At 47.6% G+C, this 12,235-nt stretch overlaps 1 protein-coding gene across 1 annotated transcript in view; it reads left to right on the top strand.

The window, feature by feature from the left end:
• LOC141339132 (SH3 and cysteine-rich domain-containing protein 2-like) overlaps window positions 1-12,235 on the top strand; it is a 58,112-nt gene that overhangs the window by 27,966 nt on the left and 17,911 nt on the right. The gene's annotated exons all lie outside the window — the stretch shown is intronic.

Here is a 12,235-nt window from a genome sequence, read left to right as displayed (position 1 = left end):
TATATAAAATATAAATAAATAGATAAATAATAGAGCAAAATTTTAATTAATAAAGGCATGAGTTAAACAAACAAAGTGAAAAAATATGGACTTCCTGACCAACAGACCTCAGAATGTTAGGATGGGGAACATGACATCTGCATCTAGGCAGAAATTAAATCATCATAAATCGTCCAAATGTCAAATGATTTTTTTTAGTTTTTTGGTTTGTTCCAACTGAAAGACATGTATTTATGATCGAGTCCAGAGAAAATTGAAGCTTTTGATATTAATCTACTTCAAAACTAGGTGTAAGTTTATTATTCTTCCACTTCAGTGAACTTATAATTAACTGTTGTTACTTACCTTAGCCTAGTCTACTGCACACAAAATGGCTACAATGGTGTGATACCCATACTTAAAAATACATGTTATTTAAACATTTGAATTGTACTGGTTTATTTTGTACATCAGCAAGCCTGCAATACAATGACCCAACGTAAAATGGTTATATAACACAAAAACAAATATAACGTGCATAACGTTTGCTTGGGCAAAAAAAATCCTAAAAAATGACCCTCAATTAATAAGAAAAACATGCTGAAGTGTTGTGAAATACATGGAGACTGTTTTTTATAGGCTTTATAGACAGATGAGTTGAGAGTGGCTCTTGAAGGACCAGCACCACATCCTCTTGTAGCACTCTTTCCAGTTTATCCTCCAGAATCTGGCAGTAAGTTTTAGTCCATCTCCTATCCTGAAATGTCTGTCTTGCAGAGATGGACCAAAATGAACTCTTAAAACTTACTGCCAGATTCTGGAAAATATATTTTTGAAAGAGTGCTACAAGAGGATGTGGTGCTGGTCCTTCAAGAGACTAAATGGTTCCTGATGGTTTCATATCTAATTCTTAACATTAATTCTTACTTTTTTTGCAATTAACATGCATTTTTTCCTCATAAACTTGTTTTTTTCTGACAATACAGACACAAAGAGCGTTTTTCTGTCCGGTGGTCATGCCTTAACTTTGTAAATTCCAGTATTGCATTAGTATTGCATTCTTCTCATGGGTATTTAATAGTTTTTGACTTTTCAGTCTGAGGTAAATCTCTTTTTTGGCTCATTTTATCTGTAAAAGAAAATGTGCCTAATAATTCTGCACACCTGAATATAAGGAGTTTTTCACTTCCAGCCTTCATGGACAATTTCTCCATTTCTGTCACCTGTGGAGTTTTGGTTCCTTGCCGCTGTCGCCTCTGGCTTGCTTAGTTGGGGACACTTTCCAGCGATATCGTATACTATTTGAACTGAACTGGATGATGATATCATTGAATTCATTGATGAACTGCCTTTAACTGAAAATTGATTATTTACAATAATGCGTTACTTACACACTATTGTGCTGTTTAAATACTGTGCAGTTGCTTTGACACAATCTGTATTGTTAAAAGCGCTATATAAATAAAGATGACTTGACTTGACTTGACAATTATATATCACTTATAAATAATGAATAGTAGTTATTAAGATTGACGTGGTTTGGAATTGGTCAAATGTGCTCGGAAAATAAATATGACCACAATATCAACGTGCCTAATAATTATGCAGACAGTGTATATTCCAGTGAACACTGATATTACATGACCTATGTATTACAGTGTATGTACACAGCTGTTAGTAAGTCAACACTGAAAATTGCTAATTCTTTTATGTAGGCCTACCTCATCACGCTACAGGCTGCAGTAACCTCCTAAACACCTATATTCTTGAAGCACCTACATCTAACGTTACTCTGTGAGCTAATCTTACTTACTATATTTAACCTGTCTCTGTAATGTATGGCCTCGCTGTTATTAGTGATAACTAACACTTAAACATGTCCGAATTTGGAAGAAAAAAACAACTTACCTGAGACAATGAGTGCGCACCTGGTTGCTGGTCCGCCATTTTTGCGCCACTGGTTTAAAACGGTGACGGGGCGCATGCGCGGCTCGGGGAATCGATTAATCTTCATTCGGATAGTAATGCTTGGGAACGTGATGACATATTTTTGATAGTCATTTCGCACACCGTACTTCGTGGTCGTAATTCGCATGTCGTGCTTGTAACACAGGTTTTGTGAAAACAAGTGTTGTGTCTGTGAACTGTCATAGTCGTAAATTTTGGAGTTGTATTCTAACAAACACAGAAAATCTTGTATCTGTAAACTGTCGTGGCCATAGATTTTGGAATCCAATTCTGACAAAAAACATAATTGCATACAGTAGTTTTAAATTACGCACAAGTAAATTACACACAAATGCTTTGAATTACGTACGATTATTTTTGTCAGTGATTTTATTCCATACTGGAGCCTCCACTTTATAACCACGAAGTGCACACAATCAGTGTGTCAGATATGGGTTGGCCATTCGCAAGACATTGATCCCGGGGACACAGACCGGGAAGAACTGCGTTCTCAAAGGAGGTTTGCCCAGGAGGATGCAGACTGGATACTTTAGGTGAGGAAGAGATGAGGTAGTTGACAGACTCCCTGGTTATATGGTGTTGGGATGGAATATGCTAGTGCCATATGATTTGCTGTGCCTGTGTGATAAACACAGTGCCAAAGTCAATGGTGTGTCATATCTGGTGCTCACAAAAGCTCAGGCCAAAACTGATCTGCAGCCTCTGCCAGACAATAGTCAAAACAGTGCGGCAACAGCAGGTAGCAAAGTGTTTGGATAGTCCAATACCAGAGGTGTCAACAAAGGGTTGGAGGTCAGGGATTGGGAGATTTTTGTTACATTGTGTTACATTGAATTTTGTATGTTGTGTCTGATGATGTTACACTGCTTGTTGTCACTAAGCATTGTAGGTCACTCATCTTACACCTTGCACATGGTCAGGACATTTTGCACAAATCTACCTTAAAGAATGTCGAGAGACGATGTCTAAGGGAGAGAAAACAATGTATGCATACATGGTGGCCTCAGAAAGTGATGAGAATGAGGTGGATGGTGAGGCTGTACCTCTGGCAATGGTAAGCCTGGGTCAACTAATGAGGAACCAGTAGGGGCAGCTGTTGCAGACTGTTGATCAGTACCCAAACCTCTTTAGACCACAGCCAGGGAAACCCAACTTCATCAAGCACACAGTAAACCTAACTGACACAACTCAGATTCGACAGTGACCATACTGAGAGCTAGAGAGCCTGGCAAGGATGTACGGGAGTTCCTAAGATTGGCTGAATGAAACCGAAGGTTTATCCCATAGTTTACTGCCATTGCCCTGGATGGAGGAATCCAAGCAGGCAACAGCTGAAGGAGAGCTTGTACAAGAGCCCATTCTATAGTTAAGTCAAGTCACCTTTATTTATATAGCACTTTTTACAATACAAATTGTGTCAAAGCCGCTTTATGCTTTAAAGGTCCCATATTGTCAAAACCGACATTTCCTGGCTTTTTCATGATAACGTCTAGGTTACGTAGGTAACCCTCGTTCCCTGAAGGAGGGAACGGAGACGTTACATGGGAACTCGCCTGAGAGTCCAATCACCTCTGAGCATTATACAACAGGCCAATGAAAATTGGCGAGTGGAATTTGCATGCCAAGCCACTCCACCGTACATACGGGTATATAAGATGGCGGCAGCAATACACTCATTCAGGTTTTTGCTGAAGAGCCGGATCGAGACGGCGGCAGCGCGACGCCGGGGCCGTGGCAGGGGATGTAACGTCTCCGTTCCCTCCTTCAGGGAACGAGGGTTACCTACGTAACCTAGACGTTCCCCCTCAGTCGAGTCACTCCGACATTACTTGGGAACAGACCCTCTGGAACAGGCCACGGTCCTGATGCCGCGTTATGCACAGACCCACGTGCCAGCAGGCGGACGTGCCAGCAGGCAGATATGTAACGTAACCTTCCCAACGCCCTGGGGGCCAAAACAGGGGGCCCCACAGGGATGCCAGAGAACTGAAGCACAGGTTGGGGGGGGGGGGGGTGGGGCGGAGCACATGGATTTTACTTACACATGTGGAAATAGAGAAAAATTCAATATATCCATAAGGCTAGGGATATACGAGGGAAACAGCGATCTTCTCCGCTGGAATAATTAAATAAGCCACTACCTGCGGGGCGAAGGAGACCCAGGCAGGAACACAGTCAGAACTACTCCGCATCTAGCCCTGACTGCGGGGCATGGAGGACCCAGGGTTCGCCGGAGGGAACAATCTGGGAAATAGAGCACGGATCCACGTGGGAATGGCGCAGCAAGCCGACACCAGCCGTCCTCCCGCTCACCTGATGTCTATGTTAAGACACGGGAGGAGACGGCCTCTACACGGAGGTTGTAAAACCTGGCGATGGTGTTAGGTGTCGCCCAGCCGGCAGCTCTACAGATGTCTGCTAGTGAGGCGCCGTGTGCCAAAGCATAGGAGGACGCAACACTCCGAGTGGAGTGGGCATGCACACCTAAGGGGCACGGCTGTCCCTGGTACAAATAAGACAGGGAGATGGCATCTACCACCCAATGAGCCAACCTCTGTTTGGAGACAGCATTCCCTTTCTGCTGACCTCCGAAGCAGACAAAGAGTTGCTCAGTGCGTCTGAAGTGCCGAGTGCGGTCTACGTAGATACGCAAGGCACGGACTGGACACAGCAGCGCAGAAGCTGGGTCTGCCTCCTCCACGGGCAGAGCTTGCAGGTTCACCACCTGATCGCGGAAAGGCGTGGTGGTAACCTTGGGCACATAACCCGCCCGGGGTCTCAGGATAACGTGAGAATCGCCGGGCCCGAACTCTAGGCACGTTTCGTCGACAGAAAAAGCTTGAAGGTCCCCTACCCTCTTGATGGAGGCCAGAGCCGTCAGGAGCGCTGTCTTAAGAGACAGGAATTTAAGCTCAAATGACGCGAGAGGCTCAAAGGGGGCTCCCCGCAGGCCCTGGAGGGCGACGGAGAGATCCCAAGAGGGTACAAGGCGCGGTCTGGGAGGATTAAGCCTCCTTGCGCCTCTAAGGAACCTAACGACCAGCGGGTGCTTACCTAAGGATGATCCATCCACTGCGTCGTGATGTGCGGCAATAGCGGCAACATAGACTTTGAGAGTTGAAGGGGACAGCCTGCGCTCCAACTTCTCCTGCAGGAAGGAAAACACGGCTGCAATCGAGCATTTCTGAGGGTCCTCTCCACGAGAGGAGCACCAGTCGACGAACAGACCCCACCTCAGTGCGTAAGCCTGCCTCGTGGAGGGGGCTCGGGACTGAGTGATTGTGTCTATCACGGCCTGGGGAAGGCCAGCGAGGTCTGACGCGTCCCGTCCAGGAGCCAGACGTGCAGGTTCCAAAGGTCGGGACGCGGGTGCCAAATTGTACCCATCCCCTGAGAAAGAAGGTCTTTCCTCAAGGGGATTTTCCAGGAAGGGGCTGCCGCGAGGGAAAAGAGTTCTGGGAACCATGTCCGGGTGGGCCAGTAAGGCGCAACCAGGAGAACCTGCTCCTCATCCTCCCTGATCTTGCACAGGGTCTGTGCAAGGAGGCTCACTGGGGGAAAGGCGTACTTGAGCCCCGGAGGCCAGCTGTGAGCCAGAGCATCCCTTCTGAGGGAAAAATACTGCTGGCAGCGGGAGGATTTGGGGGAGGCAAACAGATCTATCTGGGCCTCGCCGAAATGACTCCAAATCAGCTGGACTGTCTCGGGGTGGAGTCGCCATTCTCCAGGGAGGCTGGACTGCCGTGAGAGCTGATCGGCTGCACGGTTGAGTTCCCCCGGAATGTGAATGGCACGTAGCGATTTCAGCCACGTTTGACTCCGGAGGAGCAGACGGCGGGCGAGTTGTGACATGCGAGGAGAGCGGAGACCGCCCTGGCGATTGATGTAAGCCACAGTTGCAGTGCTGTCGGTGCGAACAAGCACGTGCTTCTGGCGCAACGTCGATCGGAAGCGACGAAGGGCCAGAAGCACCGCCAACAACTCGAGGCAATTGATATGCCACTGCAGTCAAGGTCCTGTCCAGGAGCCCGAAGCTGCCTGCCCGTTGCATACAGCACCCCAACCCGTGGTGGAGGCATCCGTGTAAACCACGATGTGCCTGGACACCTGTCCCAGGGGCACACCGGCCCGAAGGAAGACAGGGTCTGACCACGGGCTGAATAGGCAGCGACACTGCGGGGAAACGCCAATCCGGAGTGTGCCACGGTGCCATGCCCGTCTCGGGACTCGTTCGTGTAACCAGTGCTGAAGTGGTCTCATATGAAGCAAGCCGAGCGGCGTCACCGCGGCTGCAGCTGCCATATGCCCCAGGAGCCTCTGAAAAGTTTTGAGAGGAACCGCTGTCTTGTGTCTGAACAACTCCAGACATCTCAGCTGTCATACCGTCCGAATCCAGCTCCACACCGAGAAAAGAGATCCTCTGCACTGGGGAGAGTTTGCTCTTCTCTCGGTTGACCTGAAGGCCCAGATGGCTGAGGTGCCGAAGCACCAGGTCCCTCTGTTCGCACAACAGATCTCCCGAGTGAGCTATCAGAAGCCAGTCGTCGAGATAGTTGAGGATACGGATGCCTGTCTGCCAAAGAGGGGACAAGGCAGCCTCCGCGACCTTCGTGAAGACGCAGGGAGAGAGGGCCAGGCCAAATGGGAGCACCTTGTACTGATATGCTCGACCCTCGAACGCAAACCGCAGAAGGGGCCTGTGGCGAGGTAAAATCGAGACGTGAAAGTAGGCGTCCTTCAGGTCGATGGCTGCAAACCAATCCTGGGGACGGATGCAAGTCAGCATGCACCTCGTCGTCAGCATCTTGAACGGCAGCCTGAGAAGGGAGAACGCCTCTGAGTGTAAAGAACGCCTCTGTACCTGGGCGGACGCCTGGCGAACTGAATCGCATAGTCAAGACTTACCGTCCGTATCAACCACCGCGAGGGGCTGGGAAACTGAAGCCAGGCTCCCAGCCACATCGCCAGGGGTATTAAGGGAACGTTGACCGACGTGACCGTGGTGGGGCAGCCTGGGGGGGGAACGGGAAGGGGACTGCACCCAGAAGGAGAATCGTCCTGGGGAGGAGTCAGACTGCACAGAACAGCGCTTACCTTCTTCCCTGGTTCCCGCGCTGGCAAGAGACAGCTCCGAGTCCGGTTCCGAGAAGGCAGAATGGTGCCGCACGAGACGGGAACACGGGGCCGAGGCCCCAGAGGTGAGAAAATTAGCTCTTTTTGTGAAGTTTTGGGTACCGTCGACCCGTGGGCCGACGGCAACGTCAGAGTACACAGCAACTCCCGGCCCTCCACCGGGAGTGGGGACGTAGATGTTCTCGTCGCCTGAAGAGTAATTTTCTCCACCTCTGGGTTGCCCGCGTCAGGGACGTTTCGCAGATCTCTTGCGTGTGTTCTTAGCTGGTCCCTGAGAGGCGGGTGGCGCACCTCTCCCACGGCCAGCTCGACGTCGAGCCTGCCTTGCTTCATGTAGCTCAGTGGGGGATGGAGCAGGTTTTGGGGGGGCCGCGGGGGGGCGCCCTCGGCGACGAGCAGGCAGAGGTTGGGCCACCCGTGTCGGGATGGTAGACTCGCGGCGGGGCAGGATGTGCTTAATCGCCTCTGTCTGCTTCTGGACTGTCGAGAACTGCTGGGCAAAGTCCTCGACAGTGTCGCCGAAGAGGCCACTCTGGGAGATAGGAGCGTCGAGAAAGCGAGCTTTGTCGGCGTCTGCCATCTGGGCCAGAGTAAGCCACAGGTGTCGCTCCTGGACCACAGTCGTGGACATCACCTGACCAAGGGAACACACCGTGGCCTTCGTGGCCCGGAGGGCGAAGTCGGTGGCGGCGCGGAGTTCTTCCATAACCCCCTGGTCAGAACCACCCTCGTGCAGTTGCTTAAGTGTCTGGGCCTGGTAGACCTGGAGGGTGGCCATGGCGTGCAAGGCGGTGACAGCCTGCCCAGCAGCGTGATAAACACGGCCCGCAAGCGCGGATGAGCGTTCACACGCCCTGGACGGGAGATGCGGACGATCCCGCCAGGTGGCAGCGCCACGTGGGCATAGATGCACCGCCACAGCACGCTCAACCTGGGGAATCGCCACATACCCCCTGGCGGAGCTGGGGCGGGACCAAGATGAAAATGGGGCCCACCAGGTTTGAGTCAGCTCCTCATGCACCTCCGGGAAAAAGGGCACCGGGGGGGACCGGGGCGGAGCCGCCGGAGCCCTCCCCAGGAACCAGTCATCAAGCCTAGAAGGATCGGACGAAGGTGCTGGAGGCACCTCCAGACCAATCCCCCTGGCGGCCCGGAGGAGCATAGCCGAAAGCTCGGCATCCGCGTCAGACGGAGCGACCACCTCGAGAGGGGGTCGCGCCGCCGAGGCGTCCGCCTCGTCCTCCGACTCTCCCTCTGATGCTGCGATAGACATTTCATCGTCTGCAGGAGCACCGAAGGAGACACTCAGCCCGCTGGGCGGGGAAGCGTACTGCTGCGGGAACTCGACGGGGTCACGCTGTGATGCAGAAGACCGCAGGGCTTTCTCAGCCGGCGGTGCGTTCTGCACTGTGACTCTTAGGTCCCCCCCGCATCTCGCCGCGGTGGCCGAAAAGCATTGACGGCTTAACGACTTACCGCGGGAGGAAGGCGGGGGGGAGCCGGCTCGCGAACGAGCGGCGGGACCTCAGCGTGGCCATGGTCATGCACTCGCAGTGCGGGTATGAACCATCCATGAGCGCTGCTTTAGCTTGTTCAACCCCTAGACACGTGAGGCAGAGCTCATGTCCGTCCGCAGAGGAGAGGAAACTACCGCATCCTGAAGCGCACGGCCGAAAAGGCATTCTGAAAAGAACGTCTGAATCGGCCGTGAGAAATTGGCTCTTTTAGCTCCCGGTCTGCCCAGGGAGAAGCTGCGGGGCGGCTGTGCACTCGACAGGGCTTGCTCGCTGGAATGCAGGGCGGCTTGAGTGCTGTTAGAACGACAGCCCACAGGAGGATCGCTGGTGGCTGCCAAACAGTCTCTTTTAGAAAGGCTCTTTTAGTAATTTGGCAGCGCACCAGCAGAGAGAGTGAACTCAGAAGAACTCTTCTTTTTAAAGCAGTTGTAGGCTCAAGCATGAATGGCTCTGAAGGCAAAAAGCTGAATGAGTGTATTGCTGCCGCCATCTTATATACCCGTATGTACGGGGGAGTGGCTTGGCATGCAAATTCCACTCGCCAATTTTCATTGGCCTGTTGTATAAGGCTCAGAGGTGATTGGACTCTCAGGCGAGTTCCCATGTAACATCGGAGTGACTCGACTGAGGGGGAACTAAGGTTTAGGGGCTATGTAACTATCATATAAGTTTAAAAACCAATCAATCCACAGTAAAATGCACACAGCCTGTATAAAGTAGCTGTGCCTTTTCACGAGCCGCTGTGACTTCCGTAAAAAAACGTTCCACCCTCCTTTTGTCAAACTCCTAGACAACATTGCATCGATTCCATTGCTAAGCAACAACAACACAAAACAAGTTGAGAAAACGCTGTTCAGTTGATGGATGTCAGGAAACTACATCAATACACAGGCTTCCGAACAACATTAATATAAAAGACCAGTGGCACATTAATGATCCAAATCAAACAATTCCGGAATAAATCATGGGGCATATTATCCGTGTAGATTCCGGAAAATACACAGATAATATGCCCCATGATTTATTCCGGAATTGTTTGATTTGGATAATTCGGACAGTGATTTTCCGGATAGTGAGGAACTCCCTGATCACTGCTTCATTGCAGTTTGCAAATTTTTTCGTTGTGAAGAGTCGCACGATCATCACTACAACACAGCCTTTATGGCACTGGTTCTGGCTTTTGTTCACACAGCACTCCTTCCGGGACTAATCCCAGCAATGTTACTACAGATCTGGCCATTTAAAATGCGTGCGGGAACGGAAGTGGTCTCGCGTGACACCGGTGTATTCTGAGGGATCCTAGAAAATGCTCTGACACAGGAAAGACATGATCAGTAGGGGGCAGTCATGTAACGCACTGAACTGAAGAGGCAGCAAACATCGCTGCAAGCTAAAAGACTTGTTTGTACGGTGACCTTGAGGGGACATCTTCGGTTCACTTATGTTTGTCGTGGCCACGACATATAAACTCGTGGGAACGTCATATTATGTTGTGGCCACAAGATCATTTTGTCAAGGTAACGAGTTCTTATATTGAGGGAACAACATGCATTTCTCGTGGTAACCCAGGATTATCCGAGATAGGTTTATTAATATTTTATTTTGAGTTAAAAATTATTATATTAATTGTTATAGAAATGAATACAATATTAAATAATTATATAGGCAATGCTGTATATGCGAATGCTGTCTGTGCGCGATGTAGACAGGATTCAAAAGTTTATGATGAATAAATATTACATAAAGTACTTCAAATTAAATAGCCCAGCAAGAAACATTGTATGCATCCCACAGTCTTATCCATTAACCGATCCTCTTTTTTCTGTAATAATTGTATTATTCGTTTATATTCGTTATTTTTCCCATCATTTCGATCTCTTTACTTAACATTCTGAATCTAAATGATAAATGCTGACATGCCATTAAAGCTTTGATTATGCTATATGGCTGGGATTTTTACTATATATATTATTTCGTCTAATTAATAGATAACCTATAGTGTTTCATTGACGAGTGAATCATTAGTTCCATTTGTAAATCGTTTATGGTCACACATGGGCATAATACAATCATAAAGTCAAAACTTTATTGGCATAATTGTCGTTTACAATATTTGCAAAATACATGGCAAATAGCATACTGTATATACAGAAAGTTATTTAGATTAAACAAAGTTTTGACTTTATGATTGTATTTATGCCCGTGTGTGAGGATAAATGAGCATGTTTTCATTTACAAATGAAACTATGTGAATGATTCGTTCCTCAGTAAAACAGTATAGTATTTATATAGTCCTTTAAACTACATTCCAGTAAAATCAGTCATATAGCATATGTCAAGCATTTACAGTATTATTTACATGAACCATAAGTAAATTAAGGGGGGAAAACGAATATAAACGAAAATAAAAATATATGCAATAATAATAGGCTAATAGCCTAATAATAATAATAGTAATAGTAAAAATAATGATAATGATAATATTAATACAAATACGGAAAAAAGACAGTTAATAGAAGGAATGCAGGCCTATTTCACTGTGTGATGATAAATAATTTCCAAATGAATCTAGGCTACGTGAATAATTCAATCTTCAACGATTTGTCTGTTAATTAGACTAAATAAAATACAATATTTGTTAAATTTAACCTTTAAACTGCATTCCAGTAAATATCCCAGTCATAGAACCTTTACAGTATCATTTACATTCAGAATATTTTGTAATGAAATCAAAATGAAGGTGAAAATAACAAATATAAACGAATAATACATATTACGGAAAAAAAGAAGGTCAGTTAATGGACAAGACTGTGGGATGCATAAAATGTTTCTTGTAGGGCTATTTAATTTGAAGTACTTTTTGTAATGTTTATTCATGATAAACTTGTGAATATAAAAGGAACAGAACTGAAACTATATCATGTTTATCAGCAACACGTGAGTGTGAATAACGCGATATCCCCCTTTGAACTCGTAGGCATCTGTTCCGCTTTCCTATAGCATATTTCAAGGACAATGTAAGCATTATTTTACAACGAATCAATCAATAAAATTGTATAAAAGAGAAAAAAATATATTTCACGAAAATAATATAAAGATTACAATACAAAGAAAACAAATGGAATGAGGGAATGAGTTCACGGAAAGGAAGTGTCACAATCACCAGCTGGAGTGCCCGGCAGCCCCACTAGAGGGCACTCCAGTGTTTGCCCTTTATGTTATGTGTTGTCTCAACCCACCATGCTTCACCCTCGTCTGTGTCATGTTTTCATTGGTTCCCCTGATCCTTGTGTCCGTTCCCCATTGGTTGTTTCTGTCATGTGACCCCTAGTGTTTGGTATAAAGCCCTCCCTTCCCCCTCTGTCTGTACTGATCGTTGTTTAGTGTTTAATCTTCCTAGTTTCTAGTTCCTGGTTCCCGTGTTTCTGTGTTTTTCGACCCCTGGACTGTTTTCTCGTTTTGACCTTTCGCCGCCTGCCCCGACCTTTGATTGTCTCTGGATTATTCTTTCGGATTTCCCTTGTTGTTCCTGTTTGCTGGTGTTCGACTCATGCCTGTCTTGACTACGTCTTTTAATAAAGCTTTGCACATGGATCCACACGTCAGTCTCCAGACCCCCATTGTTACAGAAAGATAAA

The sequence above is a fragment of the Garra rufa genome, chromosome 7, assembly GCF_049309525.1.
Source record: "Garra rufa chromosome 7, GarRuf1.0, whole genome shotgun sequence".
NCBI classification, from domain to species: domain Eukaryota; kingdom Metazoa; phylum Chordata; class Actinopteri; order Cypriniformes; family Cyprinidae; genus Garra; species Garra rufa.
Note: the sequence above shows the minus strand (reverse complement) of the source record. Positions and strands in the feature narration are given on the sequence as shown.